Source organism: Mastomys coucha, unplaced genomic scaffold (genome assembly GCF_008632895.1).
Source record: "Mastomys coucha isolate ucsf_1 unplaced genomic scaffold, UCSF_Mcou_1 pScaffold20, whole genome shotgun sequence".
Taxonomy (NCBI): domain Eukaryota; kingdom Metazoa; phylum Chordata; class Mammalia; order Rodentia; family Muridae; genus Mastomys; species Mastomys coucha.
The window spans coordinates 140,756,064-140,772,687 of NW_022196903.1; the positions used below are offsets into that span (position 1 = coordinate 140,756,064).

Genomic DNA, 16,624 nt, shown 5'->3' on the forward strand with positions numbered 1-16,624 from the left:
AGAGAGAGAGAGAGAGAGAGAGCGAGCTTGTGTAAGTGCAAGGCCCTTTGTGTTAGAGTAGTTTTTTATTTAATATTATGTGTATGTGTCTGTGTCTGTATGTGAGAGAGCTTGTATAAGTGCAGGACCCATGGAGTTCAGAAGAAGGTGTCAGATCCCCTGGAGCTAGAATTAGAGACAGTTGTGAGCCATCTGATGTGGGTGCTGAGAACTCTGACTCCAGTCCCCTGAAAGAGCAGGCGTCACTCCTAACCAATGAGCTGTCTTTTCAGGCCTATGCCTGGATTTTCTACATGAGTTCTCAGGTCCTCATGGTTGCCTGGCTCATACTTTATGGACCGAGCTAGTTCCCTACCACAGTTTTCTTTTTAAAGGATTTATTTATTTATTTTATGTATATGAGTACACTGTAGCTGTATAGATGGTTGTGAGCAACCATGTGTTTGCTGGGATTTGAACTCAGGACCTTCGGAAGAACAATCAGTGCTCTTACCTGCTGAGCCATCTCTCCAGTCCCACAGTTTTTTTTTTTGTTTTGTTTTGTTTTGGTTTTTTGTTGTTGTTGTTTTTTAATATGTTCCTGGTTACAGGAGATGGAATTTGGCTCTGCATTTGCTACACACATACTCTGCTCCTAGTTATACCTGTAAGTCCTAAGGAAGGACTGTTTTAAAATTTAGTTTGTGCCGGGCAGTGGTGGCGCACGCCTTTAATTCCAGCACTTGGGAGGCAGAGACAGGCGGATTTCTGAGTTCGAGGACAGCCTGGTCTACAGAGTGAGTTCCGGGATAGCCAGGGCTACAAAGAGAAACCCTGTCTCAAAAAACCTAAAAAAAAAAAAATTTAGATCGTCAGGGCTTGGTAGTGAGATTGACTATAGCATGCCATTTGGTTGTTGAGGAGGGGACTAGTGAGTGGTAGAAAACATTTAGGGTGGGTCACCTTACAGGATTTAATAACTGAGCCTAGAAGTTTTGACTGGAAAGACTTTAAGAGGTTTTGTGCCAAGCTGTGGTGTTGTTCCAGTTCTAAATTAGGAGCAGTAGCTTAGATGAGAGGCTGGCCTCTGAGCTTGCCCTCATGCTGCTTTAGTAGACAGAGGTCCTGCAGCATGGGCACGGATGGAGGTGAGAATAAAGAGGATGGGGGGGATGGAGGATTTAAGAATTTTTGAATGAATTTAGTGTGGGTAAAGGGGAGACAAAGGCCAGCTGCTTTCTAGGCTTCTTGCCTGGGTAGCAGTGGGAACACCACCATGGTCAGATATGGCAAGTATGAGTTAACTCTTATGTATACAGAGAGAATAACATGAAATTGGGTGATAGAGCCAGAAGATTTAGTGAGTCCCTGAGCCTTGTTGAGGATGCTTAACCCAGAGGAAGGTGCTCCCCTAGAGTCAGACACAGGGTCAGGGACACTTTTACAGTCACTTCCAATATAAATCTGAATGGCTGTCATTACACATGCAGACTGAAATTACTTTGTAATTTCTCCAAGGAGTAAGGCATATAATGTTCTTTAGGAACTTAGAAAGAGGATTCATGCTACCTAATGCAGCCTTCCTCCTGGCCTTGTTTTGAGAAGGGGATAGGAAATCTATGTGCACATGCACGTATAAGATCACATTGTTTTGGGGTTTTATTGTTGTTGGTGGTGGTTTTGTTTGTTTGTTTTTGTTTTTTCGAGACAGGGTTTCTCTGTGTAGCCCTGGCTGTCCTGGAACTCACTCTGTAGACCAAGCTAGCCTTGAACTCAGAAATCCGCCTGCCTCTGCCTCCCAAGTGCTGGGATTAAAGGCGTGCACCACTATTGCTCGTTGTTTTTGTATTTTGTTGAGTCAGTCTCTTCCTATCTAGGCTGGCCTGGAACTCGTGAGCCTCAGCTTCTGCTCAGTTACTTATTCCAAAGGAAAATTTTGGTTAAAACAAACAAACAAGCCAAAACCAGAAAATTCTTTTATTAGTTTGACTACTGAAGTACTAGTTTAAAAAAAAAAAAAAACCCATGTAATTCAGAGGTTTGAGACTTTTGTAGAGTTCTGCCTATATCAAATGACTCTTTAGTCTCAGCCTGCCATAATCTTGAAAGTTTAGAATTCTTATATTCCACTTAGAATTTTTCTTACTTTGTATATATTTTCTTTCTTTTTTCAGCCGACAGTAGAATCACAAAGGGAAAGAGTAAAGAAAAAAATGCATTAATGTTTTTACAACACAAAGTAGCCCTTTGGTTCTAAGACTGGTGGCGGCTCTGAGGCAGGTGGTCATGCTGCACAGTCAGCCACAAGGCTCAGGATGCCTGGCCTGTCCCTTACGCCCTGCTGCCTATTACTGAGTCCATCTGGGTGGCTCTGTAGTTTAAAATGCTTCCTAGATTATATTTGATAAAACACAAACTTTAGAATAAACTCAGTTAAAATCTCACGTTAGAATTTCCCAGGGACTAGAGACGTGGGTCAGCACTTAGGCCAGCGCCTAAAGCAGAGAGCTTCCGAAAGCAGTCATGTCACGAGTGTGCTCAGTCTCTCTGTCTGTGTCTCACAGATCTTCCGCTTACTTATGTGATCTTTACTGTATGGTAACATTTTAAAGACTTTGAATACATGGAAGTGAACCTTCTACACAGTCCTGAATATTCTGCACATCTGTGGCAATGAGCTATTCATGGCACATCTATTTATTGCCCATAATATCCAGTTCTCAGCACCATTGTTTGCTATGACATTCTCCCTTCCCTAAGGGGGAAAATAGTCTATTTAATTACCTATTCAGATCACTTTGTTCTAGTTAGGGTTAATATTGCTGTGATGAAACACTATGACCAAAGCAACGTGGGGAGGAAAGGGTGTATTTCAGCTTACTTCCCATATAACAGTCTATCACAAGGAAAGTCAGGATCAGAAGTCAAAGAGGACTAAAACCAGGGGAGCATAAAGGGAGGCAGAAGCCATGAAGGAGTGCTGCTTATTGGCTTGTTCCTAGGACCACCAGCACAGAAATGGCACCACCCACAATGGGCTGGGCCCTTCCACATCAGTCACTATGAGAATGACCTACAGGCTTGCCTACAGCCCTATCTTATGGAGGCATTTTTTTAATTGAGGTACCCTTTACTCTAGCTTATGTCTAGTTGACATAAAACTAGCCAGCACACTATTGTTTTATTCCCATGTTGTAATGGAGTTGAAGACCTCCCTGTCTCACCAGATGTAAGATCTATAGTAGTAGCCAGGGAGATAAAATGTATCTTGTTTGTTTGCTGTTTTTTTTGAAACAGGGTCTCTTATAACTCAAGCTGTCCTTGAACTTCTGGGTGGCCATTGATGAACATGAACTTCTGATCTTCCTGATTCTGCTCTGCCCCAAGTCCTGGGAAGATGGCCAACCCAGATGAATCTTAAACTGACAGTCTCTTGGGTCTTGTGGTATAGTCAGACTGAAGTTCCTTGGAATATGTGACTTGTTTGCCTGTTTATGTGTATTTTCCTTAGCTTATAGTTCAGAGTCTGATTATCTTCTGCTGATGGACTTCCCTCTTATCAGTAGGATGGTGACAGGGGAGTTAACAGTGTAACCACCACAGGAATGATGTACTGACATTGACAGTGGATATTTTTTCAGATTGGTCACTACTTTGTGTCCAGTAACTCTCAGGCATCTTTTTTATCCGAGAGAACACAAGACCTAGACAGATGGAGTAGTAAGGGTGGGATGGGACTCTAACTCAGCAGGGTCCTTGTGAAATGTTGGAAGTAGGCACATTTATCAATTTGAGCTCTAAAGAAATATTTATAGTTTTAAGACACTTTACCTAAAAATGTGATAGCCAGAGGTTGAGAAAACACATTTCAGTGTGGTGCAAATACCCCGTCGGCCTCTACCAGCTCTCAGGCTTGAAGTTACTGTCCACTTGGATGTAGTCATCCTGAGAGAGATAGCCAGACACGGATTCTCTCTCCCTCCCCCAACCCAACCCCTGTGTGTGTGTCTGTGTGTATGTGTCTGTGTGTTTGTGTATCTGTTTCTGTGTGTGTGTGTGTGTATGTGTGTGTGTGTGTGTATGTGTCTGTCTGTCTGTCTGCATTTCTCACAATCATCCTGAGAAACATTTTTGAAACAAAATCTCTCACTGGTCTGGAACACATTAAGAAGTCTAGGCTGGCTGGCTAGGAAACTCCATGGATCTATCATCACGGGGCTTTTCACTCCTCCAGTTTCAAGGAGAATGGACAGAGCTGGAAGGACCTTGGTTAAGGCCAGGACTGAGGTGACCTACTGAGGGCTTAGGCGTGTGACTCAGCTGGGTGTGCACCTTGGTGGAAAGTTTTTAAATTGTGCCGTCAACTTTAAATATTACACTTTCCTCTCTTGCCTCCTCAAGGAAGAGAGGGAAGTCCCCTTTCCCAGCTTTCTGCAGTCAAATAAGGACTAAAATGAACTCTCTGTATGGGAGGCATCTCACTGATTGAATTCCATATTTGTCGTATCTGATGACTGGACTGTGCCTCTGTGTATTCTAGGCTGGGTTCTCTTGTCTTTCTCCTTGAGATACAAAATTGCCCCTGTGCTTTGTTCTTTGTTTTCTCACAGCCCACTGACCCTGTACACACAGGATGTCAGAGCTGTTGAACCTGCTCGCTCAGGAAGGACTGAATTATAGATATTCTGAGAGCCAACACAGCAGAAAGTGTGACAGTTTCTCTGTGTGAAGTGGATACTAGGAAAACATAGACACAGTCAGGCTTCCTTGTCTGCATAGCCCGCCTTGTTTTCCTAGTAGTCATCTCATCATGCACAGTACCTGTCAGACTTTCTGCAGTATTGGGATTCATGACTCTGGCAACCTGACTTTGGAGCTGGGCATGGTGTACATCCATGAGCCCAGCACAAAGGGGCCTAACGCAGAAGGATGCAGAATTTGAAGCCAGCATGACCTGCAGAGGTACCATGTCTTCATCTTTTAAAAGGAAGAAAGAGATTTATATTCTGAGGAAAGAACTTAATGCCTTTACTATACAGGGTCAGACAACAGCTAACAGTAGTTAACTCTTGTGAGCTGTAAGAAGCCTTGGGCATGAAAGGAAACTTTACCTTTAAAGATCTTCTGTATCTTGACTTGATGCTAGGTTGACAGAGCCATTGTGTGTGATTTTCTTATCTTCTTTACTTTTGTGAGTTTATCTATTTAAACAAGGTTAGGGACTGTCTTTTCTGCTGATTCCCAAAGAACAGGTGATTTGCTTCTTACAGCCAAGCTCAGTCTTGGAGGGGGAGTCGGAGGGGCCTGAGCTAGCCACACAGAGTGGCTTCTTTACTTGTGCATCTCTAAATGTCATCAACTTTTCAAGTTTGAAACTTCTTTATCAGCTGGGCAGTGGTGGTGCACGCCTTTAATTCCAGCACTTGGGAGGCAGAGGCAGGCGAATTTCTGAGTTCGAGGCCAGCTTGGTCTACAGAGTGAGTTCCAGGACAGCCAGGGCTATATAGAGAAACCCTGTCTCGAAAAACCAAAAAAAAAAAAAAAACTTCTTTATCCTTAAATCAGGAATAATAAGTGCCTCCCCAGATACCCAACTTCATTTGGGAGGAACAGAACTGCACAGTGCAATAGAAGCCTTGGCTGGAGTCAGGCTGGTATTGACCATGAGACTTAGAGTGATATGTATCTTTTCATAGCACCAGTGTCCTCTGCAAAATGAAGTGACATCTTAGGATGAGTAGAGCATCCATACAAGAAGAGATGATATGTGTCAAGTATTAAGTATATTTAATTACCTGACAGACAGATAAAGTTCATGAATTATGAATTATACTGTCATTGTCAGTAACTTCGGTGTAGTGCTAATATCTTTTAAACTTAGGAATATGGAATAGACTAATCAGATTTCAAGGTTTTGATGTTTGTTATACAGAGCTGATACCAATAGGCAAAGTGGCACATTCCTATAATTCTAGCACTTAGGTGGCTGAGGTAGGAGGGCAAGAGTTTAAAGCTAACCTAAGCTGTGTAGCAAGACCTTGTCTAAATAGACAGGGAGAATAAATAATGGAAGAAATAAATAGAAGAGGCAGATATTTCAGAACAGCACTCGTCAGCAATGGGGCATGTCTAGAAGAGGTGCCCTAAGTTTTCGGTGTCCAACTTTTAAATCTATTCAATGTTTTCTTTTCAGTGCTCTATCTCTAACTTACTTAGGGCCTCTTGCCTGTCAGTCTGGTGTTCCACAACAAGATCTCATGTAGCCCAGGCCGGCCTCAAACTTCTATGTAGCTGAGGTATTGAACTACTGTTCTTCCTGTCTGTACTTCTCAAGTACTAGAATTTTAGGTGTACACCACCAAGTCTGGCCACAAATAGTATTGAGGAAAAAATGCTGTTGTATTGTAAAGTCCATGCAGTTTGAGCCATTTAGACTGCTTTTTTCTGATGCTGCTTCTGATGCACCTTTCTGTGAGACATAGATATAAGACAAGACACCTGTTAGGAAAAAGGCCTATGTCAACACATGGAGGGTATTCTACATAGTTATTGGAGTTGTGAAGATGACAGAAGTATATTTAACTGTCAAAAATGAATTATCTTCATTTGTATGTACTTCATCATGTCACTAAGATCTACCTGTCGGACAGCAAGTTGTTGCCACCTGTACTGTGTGTCAGGGACCAGACAGATCAAACTTATCTTTTTTGTGCTTAATATTTGTTACCTTCAAAACATAGTCTCCATTAATTAGGCACCTACTGTGTGCAGGATGTTGTCCTGGAAGTTGTAACCTAGATGATGAGCTGTGAACTCTAAGGTTTATGTGTTTCCCCTGAAAGTTTCTATGTATCTCGAAAGATCAAAGAAGTGTAGCTGAGGTATACATTTCTAAAGTCTTTTCTACTGTGGAGAAGTATACTGCCTTGATTGAAAATTAACTGTTCCTTACATCTTTAATATGTTCTCTTTTCTTCCCTCTAAAACCAAGGAAGCACTTAATGAGGTCTCAGAGCTCTTTCTACTGATGTTGCTGTGGCTCAAGAACCCAGCCTGCTGGACTGTCCTCGCTGTCTCTTAACCACCAAGTAAGCCTCCCTCCCTTCTTCCTTTGTCCTCCAAGCATCTGTTAACCACAAGATCCACTCTCCTACCCTGTTGCCTCTTTACACTGTGAACTGGAGCACTCATCCTGGCTGATGTCTTTAGCATGGCTTTCTTGTTACTTTCCACAGTGGTGCTTGGGCTTCCTGGCTTCACATTCACGGTCCTTCCCTGTCTGGCCCCTGCTGCCCTATTCAGTCCTATCTTTGGCCACTAACTACTCTTTCCAATCTGTCAGGCTTAGCACCAGACTTAAACTGTATTGTTGTCTGCACCATGCTGACTGTGTCTATCCAAATCATATAGTACATGGGGGTACACTCTCTAAATACCTGTAAAATAAATGAGGGAATGAAGGTACTCCATGTGGTCACAGTGTATTCTAATGACACTTGAGAGGTCTTAACTGTTTATAAATCTAATACTATGCTGTAGCAGAAGGGGAACTGAAATACTTCAGCAACCCTTGTACTTCCTTAGGTAAACTGGAAACCAGGGACCAAGTTACTACTGATGTGGCCACATGAGCATTAACCTGTTTGCCCCTTGCTGTGGCTGGCCACAAATTTTAAATATATGATGAAAGTATGTAGTCCAGGCTCACTTTGATCTCATGGTCTCCCAGTATCAGCCTTGAAAGTGCTGGAATTATAGGCATGTGCCATCCTCCAGTTGTCCTTTTGACAGACTATCTAGTTAAAACAGTGTTGTCTACCATGGTGGGGAAGGCATGGAAGCAGGAGCCTGAAGCAGCTGCGGCCAGGAAGCAGAAAGGTGAATGCTGGTGCTAAGTGTGCTTTTTTCTTGTTATTCAGACCAAGACTTCAGTCTGTGCTGTGGCACTGCCCACGTCTAGGCTGTGTGCCACCTCACCTAATTCAAAAACTCGCACGACAACTTGTCTTCAAGGTGATTCTAAATTCTATCAAGTTGACATCAGTCTTAACTATTACACCCACCTAGGATTTCCCTCCCAAATTCTACAGAAAAAGTAAATGGAGGAGCATGGTGTTTGTATATGCCCATTTCTAACTTAAACAGAGTGAAGCCATGATGGATCTGATTCATCCATACTATGTTTACTTGTGTTTCCTCTTCTCTCCTTCCTGGTATTTAGGATAGGATTTCACTGTCACCTAGAGTGCTTTTCTTCTACTTTTATGGTTTGGATTTGAATTGTCTCCCTAAAAAGAGCCCCATGTGTTGAAAGCTTGTTCACTAGCCACTGGAGCCAGCTTTCATTGAGAGGTGATTGCATTGTAAAGATGGTGACCTGATCTTAGATCAATCCAGTTCACTAATGGAATCAAAATTTGATTCCATTATTGTAGGGACATGGAACTTTGGGAGATGTGGGTCACTGGGACAGTGCTCTTGACAGCTAACTGACTTGTCCTGGGCCCCCTTCTCTCTTTTACTACTTCTGGCCTCCATGTACCAGAGCTCTGCCTTACTGTAGGTGGACAGTGTTTGTCACAGCAGTGGAAAGTTCACTAACACATTTACCTCTGAGAAAGACAGACAGACCACATTCACCCTACCATGCAATAAAATACACTTGCTCTCTCCAAACATAACTTGGTGCCCCGCTCTTCCCTTGACTCTTTGACCTCAACCACTCTTGAAGTATGTAGGAAACTATATGCAACATTGCTTTTGTTTTTAAAAACATTTCATCACCTTTTTTTTAAAGATTTATTTATTATGTATATAGTCTACTTACATGTATGCCTGCAGGCCAGAAGAGGGCGCTGGATCTCATTATAGATGCTTATGAGCCATCATGTGGTTGCTGGGAATTGAACTCAGGGCCCCTGGAAGAGTAGCCAATGCTCTTATCCTCTGAGCCATCTCTCTAGCTCTTGTTTTTACTTTTTTTAAACGTATGCTGCATTGGGTGTGAAGCATAGTATTGTGTAACTACCATTGTGTCTCATTACAAAGCGCCCAGAGACCTGTGTGAAGCCTGCACATCCTGCTGTGTTCTGTGATTAAATCAAATCACCAGCAGTTACTTTAAGCAGTTATACCTGAAGAAACAACGGGAAGGAAACTCAAAGGGTTACATAGTCTTATTTTAGTGAAATTGATGTAAAATCTACTTAAAGGTGAGTTTCTGTTTGCACAGAAAATATCTGAAGAAGGCTGTAGTGTGTTCCTTACCAGAATACAAATAGGTATAGAAACACAATCTCATAGGCTTTAGAAATCAGATAATTACACTGATTGGGGCATTATGTATTGTGCACAGGTGTCTAGCACCATATGATACTCTATAAATTAGCATATTTTTATGTCAATTAAATAAGTAAAATTTAAAAAGGCAAAATGACTGTGGAATTTGCATGTAATTAAATATTTTTTTGTAATTTAAATCTTTATAAAGCAAGTTCTGCCCTAGTTGTTCTGGAGTAATTTCCCAGTCGTGTGTAGCTTTCGTTTTTGCTTCTTGGAAAGAGACAGAATGTCCATAATGTTTATTTAACTAAAAATAACCTTCCCCCCTTTTTTAACCAAACCTAGTGCTGGTAAAATTTCTGACTCAGTAATTTTGGAAAGAACTGCCTCTTTCCAGAAATAGACGAGCTCATACACTGGGTCTTCTGCATATATTAGTAAGTTTCCATCATACCGGGAAACTGGATGGATGGGGTGGATGGATGCTGGACTCATGAAAGCAGGACTTGTCAGGATCAGACCATGGTGAGGACCTCACCTAGGTCAGTCTAGAGGGGTGGGCCTGGCCAGGAAAAGGCTTTAGATCACTGTCCTGGGACTGCAGTGTCCTTCCAGCAGCCCCAGCCTTCATGGGGTCTAAAGAGCTATCACCAAACCTCGACTGCCACTTGGCATTTAGTTAAGGCTAAGCCAAGCTACCTGCTCTAATAGTTTGTGTCTGGCACAGTAGTTATATGAATGTTTTCCTATTCTAAAGCCCTGCTTTTATCAGAGATTCCCACCCAGGCCATTGTGTTTTTGCACCTGATGTTGGTATGGGATAGTCTTACTTCACTTCAGTAGTATTGTAGACTCAACAACACTGTGTGCTTTTCCATACCATTTACCCTTCCAGTGCCTGGCGCACCCTCAGTCTTATGGTGTGGTTATTGGGGCAGTCTTACCTGCTGTTAGCTTACCTGCTTGATTTTACTACTGTTGCCCTGGAAACCCACATGACATGCAAGCACAAATAGGTTGGACTGTTTGTTATCTACCTGTATAGCTCGCACTATCTTCCAACACAGTCTTCCTGAAGTATTGGGATTTCAGCTGCGCACCATCACCCCAATTCACTAGGGGCTGTTAAAATATCCTATTTTTCTTTCTATAATTATAACATATTGTTGGTTTATATGCAACTTTTAGAAAGGGTCTTTCATTTGTATCCTTGTCTCCATGGTAGTAGAAATGCCTTGGCAAAGGAAGCAGAGTCAGCCTGAGGCTGGGATGGGAAACCACGTTCTCTCCAAGTAGAGACCCCAGAGGTAAGAGTCTACACTGTTTGTGGGAAGGTGCAGCTGAGGGCACAGGTGAGAGGATTCTTAACCAAATGTCAGGATCCATCATACAGCTAGGAAAATGAAAGCTTGGTTTCATGTGGTTACACTGAAGAGAGGTTGCTGGAGTCAGCCACATTTTGCAGTTGCTCATACCATCTAGTCTTAGGTCATGCATTTTATTTTATTTTTTTAAAGACAGTCTCACTCATGTAACCCTTGCTGGCCTGGAACTTGCTATGTACACCAGGCTGACCTTGAACTCATAGCTTCCAAAATGCAGAGATTAAAGTCATATGCCACCATATAGGGCTCCTCATCTAATTTTTAAGAATGTTGTTAGATTTATTTATTTTATTTTATGTGTATGAATATTTTTTCCTGTGTATATGTATGTATACTACACGTGTGCCTGGTGCCTATGGAAGACAGAGGAAGGTATCAGATTCCTGGAACTGGAATTGTAGATGGTTATGAGCCATGCTATAGGTGCTAGGAACTGAACCCAGGTCCTCTGCAAGAGCAGCTAAGGTTCTTAACTACAAGTCTTCCTTCCAGCCCCTCTGTTAGTAATCTTAAAGATGTTTCAATTTGTGGAAGCTTAGATTTGTTGCTTTTATATAAGTTTTCAAATGGAAAGAAGTGAAAAAAGTAAAATTGGCTACAAAGAAATTGGACTTAAGAACAGCATTCTTTGTTCAGTGAGAGAGGCTCTCTGGAGCTAGGTGGAGCTCTGGGGAAGACCGCCTGCTTTGCTCACCCAGTGCCTCAGTTGATCCCCAGTACCACAAGGCTCACTGAAGTAAAAGTGCTGGTAACATGAATGAATACCTTCAGCACACAGCTCTGGCTGCATTTGATAGTTCTTTCTGTAACTGGTGATATAACTCAGCCTGTCCCTGAATTTGAAAGACACCTACTTCACACACAGCATAAATAAAAAGGACACTGTGTACAGTGCACACTGAGCACTGTGCCTGACAAGGCCACCTTACAGTTGCTGTCACTCTTTTATCTTAAGACCTGTCAGTGCTGGAAAGGACTCCTTTTAAATTCTCAAGTAGCAATTTCAGATATATGCACGTTTCAGGAGTTGGCATTACGTACAAATTAGCTTTTTGACTAACATAGCAGTTCTCCCCTTAACAAAATGTATGAAAATTTAAGAACTTATGATTGTGCAGCGAAAGGTAATCAAAACCTGTGTGTTCTCTAGCCCCCAACTCTGAGCATTTGATACAGTGAAGGTCTTCATTTTTATGGAATATATGAGAAAAACAAATGAATTTGAGTTTTGAATGGAAGAGAATTAGGTTAGCTGTAAGAAGAACTTTCTGACCACTGGCTGCCAAACAGATAAGAGGAGCTACTCTTTCAGTGGTAGGAGACAGCACCTGCCAGAATGTTCCTTTTGGGCCGGAGACTGTTGGGCTCGTAGGAGTACGTCTAAAGGCAACTCAGTCCTGAATTTTCCCCTAGCTCATGGGCAGTGGCATCTTTGCCAAGCTTCTGTCTGCCCTTCAGTGGTGACTAATCTCCCTGCTCAGACAGGGAAACCTTCGGTGTCCTTTCCCTTATTTGGATGGATGGATGAGGCTGCAGAGCATAGGCAGTATCTGTTTTAAAACTCTGAATAGTTGCAGGGATTCTGACATGAGAGTCCATTTAAAAATGGGCCTTGAATGTGCTAAGCAAAGCCTGCAGCCTCCAGATGACATCCCCCCAGAGAAGGGGGATGCTTGGGTGGTGGTCAGCAAAGCAGTATCCCAACTGGGGTGTTGCCATTACTTTAATAAAAACTGTCTGAGAGATGGCTCAGAGGGTGAAGCTCTTAACATACAAATATGAGGGCCTGAGGTCAGATCCTAAGCACCCATGTAAAGCCAGACATGGTAGGTTGAACACCTGTAATCCTAGCTCTCCTACAGTGAGGTGGGACATAAAGACAGGAGAATTCTCAAAAGGTTGTGGCCAGCTAGCCTGGCATATTCAGTAGTGAACAACAAGGAGAGCCTGCCCCACACAAGGTGGAGGGGGAGGACTAATGTTCACAACTGTCCACACTCACACAGACATCTGTATACACAGAGGACTGATGTTCACATCTGTCCACACTCACACAAATACATACATCTGTATACACAGAGGACTGATGTTCACATCTGTCCACACTCACACAGACATCTGTATACACAGAGGACTGATGTTCACATCTGTCCACACTCACACAAATACATACATCTGTATACACACAAAAGTTACACATGCTGGCTTAAATAAGTGAATAATAAACTTTTAATGTCTGGGTATACAAATCTTAGTTTACAGCTATTTTTACTTAAACTTTTAAGTCTTTGAATTGTTGAAGCAGTTTTGATGTGAGCCTGTGGGTTTGTAGGAAAGAAACATTCTGACATAACAAGTTCCTCTGTGAGCTCAAACATTGTGAGTCTTTTCCCATTTTGGAAACTTTGGAGTTACTTAACTGTTAGCATTATGATGTGATTTCAGCTACTATAATGGGATGTGATTGTTACAGTGTCCAGGTGTGCTCCAGTCTTTTAAATGAACAAGCTTTTCCATAGATGAGTAAAACAAAGACTAAAATCAGGTAGGTAGGCATGGTAGTGCATACCTTTAATCCCCTTTAATAGAATCTTAGCAAAGATGCCACTGCCCATGAGCTAGGGTAAAATTCAGGACTGAGTTGCCTTTAGACGTACTCCTACGAGCCCAACAGTCTCCAGCCCAAAAGGAACATTCTGGAAACAAAAACAGGCAGATTTTTTTCTGTGAGTTAGAGTTAAGCCTGGTCTGCATGGAGAGGTTCAGGGCTCCCAGATCATATAAGACCCTATCTTGAAGAAAAAGAAGCAGGAGGAGGAGAAGGGGCGGGGAAAGAAACACGTAAACAAAACCAAGATCCTTCTGTAGTAGCTTCACCTTGGCTTTCAAGAAGCCTGTGGTCGATTTTCTTTTTTTCTTTGACCGTCTGGACAAAGTAGATAGAACCCAGATCATATGCAAGATGGGAAGCAGTGGCTGGTTTATTGGGGTCCATGGTAGAGTTGACTGGGACCACAGAGTCCATGGGCTAGTCCTCAGTCAGTGCAGCCCATGGACTAGTCATTAGATGCTGCAGTGTCCTGGGATTGCCATTGCCCTGTGCACTTACTAGCTGCAGTAGGAGCGTTGGTATAGGCTACTACATAACCTGCTGTACCATCTCTTATCTGGGGACCACTTAGCTCGTTGTCCCTATGCTTCACTCTGTGCTTCACCTCCGTAAGGTGAGGGGGGTGGGGGGAATGGCCCTGTCACTTAACAACAGATAAGGTAATCCTCCCAACACGTAAGTATCAGCTTTCTGTAAGCAAAATTGCCTTGGGAAGGTCTTACCTGTGTTCAGCTCTCTTTTCCATAGTGTTACCTGTAGTTGAGTTTAGAAAATTGCGCATGGACTTAAACTGGGACGCTGCTTTATGGAGAGTTCCCTGAGTTCTTATGTTGAATTAAAGTTTCCCTTGACAATAGCCAGGACACAGTCTTAAAGTCTTTTTAATTTCATTCTACAGTATTTTCTTCACGTGTGTGTGTGTGTGTGATTTTTTTTTTTTCCCTAAACAATCCAGGTTGTATTCTGAAGACCATGAGTTACTAAACTGCTGCAATGTTCAGGGCTCAGTGATAAAGTGTTCAGATGTCAATAAAGAGCTCCTTAGCATTTTTTTTAAGTCTTAAAATTTTTTGTGTTCTGATGTGTTGGGACAGATGCCTTCTGGATCTTGTCAGAGTAGCTGGAATTGAGTGGTCCATATGCTCAGCACATGCCAGTCAGAAGTCACATGTGTCTGTTTTTAGCTGGGAGCAGTTTCTTTGGTCACTTATGATGGCCAAAAAAGTCTCTTGGGAGAATTTAAATGACTCAAAATTAGTAAAAGTCACTCATGGCTATTTAGGTTTTAAGCTGTACTCTTGACTATACTGTGTCTTAATTTTAGTCCTAATTTCTTGCTTCCATAAAGTATTACTTGTAGTTCAGAACTGTTCAGATAGCTTGATTACTTTTGATTTCAGTGGAAAGGGCTCCCCCCGACACACATATGCATGCACACATGCATGCACAAATTCATGCCCTCTCTGAATATGAATGACTAACTGCTTGTATGTGACTGAGTATGTATATGTATGTGCATGTATGTCAGTGTGCGTGTTCATGTGTATGTGTGTGTGATAGTGAATGTGTAGTCTATTCCTACACGGAGTTCACTTTTGGGAAAGTGAACAGCAAGTGTGCCCAGATGTGCAAGCTTTACTTATATAGCCTGGCTGAGCCACTTGTCCAGGCTGCTTCCCCAGCTGGCTCCTCCCCTCACCAGGTTGTCACTCCACCTCTCACCACTCAGCCCTTTCCCTGCCAGTTCACTCATTGGTGCTTCTCACTTCACACCAAGCCCTCACTCTTGGCACAGTACCTGTATCTGGTCTGTTCAAGCTTCCTTGGAATACAGAGAACACAAAGGGAGCAGGCTCCTCCTCAAATCTAGAACTTTCTTTTGTTTCTCTTCTCTCCATGTTTCCCTTGCCATAAATACTGCTTGAAGGTAGTTGAGCTCAGGCTTGTGCTGCCCTAAATTGTGACTTTAATGGAAGCCTTTAAGTCGTCAGCAGGAAAGGCACTTAAAAAGACAGTGGTAATTTGAGCCCCTTAAATAATGCAGTTTTGTAGCTACCTATAAAATCCTGCTTCCCTAAAAGGAAGTCTGAGCTATGCTGAAGAACTCACTGGGATTTCCTCAGTAGTCATTCTCCTCATCGTTAGTTTTGTTCTATGACACACTCTTGTCATAATTCTTTGGTTCATAGGACAAAACACAGGTCCACTGTGGTACAGGGCACTGGCTGTATGCCATGGTGCAGGTTGACTCCTTCTCTCAGCCCCGCTGCCAATATCTGCTCCACTGCAACAAGCATCCTGTATCCTTTAAAGTCTCTATGCTTTGATTGGCTAGTAACATTGAACATTTGTATATTTTAAGCTTTTCATTTATTGTCTTTATTAAGGACCTTGTTTACAGATTTAGTGTTCATATGACATCTACATAAATAATATATTTTGAGTTTTTAAATATATAATGTTGAACTTGAGCTGACTGGCTTTCTGGCTTCCTCATATGGCTGTGGAAAGAGGCTGTGACTGACACACCTTCATTAGGGACTCAGCATCTGGGGCTGCAGTCTGAGGACCTGCAGCCTCAGGCATCTGTACCACAAGTCTGGATGGATTAAGAGGTTTCACATAGCTGGGTATTACAAGTAGCATCAAAGATACTGAGATGAAATTGAAAGGCTTTCTGCCTTTGAAGTTTGCTGGTAATGGGGACACAGTTCTATTTATAGATACGCATACATGCATGAGTGAGTGTGTGCATGTATGTCTGTGTGTGAATCCCACCAGCTCAGCTAATAAATGCTATACTTCACTGTTGGTAATATTTCTCTGAATTGGGGGTCACTTGTTTAAGTGAACAGGAAATTAAAGAACATTAGTGTTATTTTTCTCAGCCTGGGAATTCTAGGCTTACAGACTGTATCCTTTCTTTTTTTCTGGCTAGAGAAAGAGCTTTAACAACAGACAAAGGCCAGTGTTGAGTCAGTTAAAGGTGTGGGCTTACGGTGTAAGACCTGATTATCCACATCATTTTTTGAACTTGAACACTTGTTAGTTTTTGTATAATTAACAAAAAGAGTTCCTCCTTGTTAAAGCTAATCACTGAGACCTGGGGCCCGGCTTTACTGTGTGTTAGGAGGGAATTTTCCTTTTGAAGGCAAACATAGCACTGGGTGTTTTGTAGCTTGGAACCTATGAAATGACTATATATGGGGCGTAGGCACGGACTGAACTTCACTGTATTCAAGTAGATTGTTCTCATGGTGTGCAGAATCCCTACCTAGTGCTGTGTGGGCATTGGTTACACAGGTGATGGATAGCATTTGCTTTGACCTTGTTTATGTTTTTCCTTTCTTTTTTTTTTTTTTTTTTT

General features: G+C 42.3%; 1 protein-coding gene across 2 annotated transcripts in view; it reads left to right on the forward strand.

Annotated features, from left to right (window-relative positions):
• The window catches only part of Stk38l (serine/threonine kinase 38 like), a 58,028-nt gene that overhangs the window by 16,402 nt on the left and 25,002 nt on the right, over positions 1-16,624 (forward strand). The window contains exon 2 of one of the 2 annotated variants that reach the window (XM_031383905.1): positions 6,971-7,067. The exons of the other annotated variant lie outside the window; for it this stretch is intronic. The gene's annotated coding sequence lies outside the window, so the exon portion shown is untranslated. The remainder of the gene's footprint in view (positions 1-6,970; positions 7,068-16,624) is intronic. 2 annotated transcript variants of the gene reach the window in all.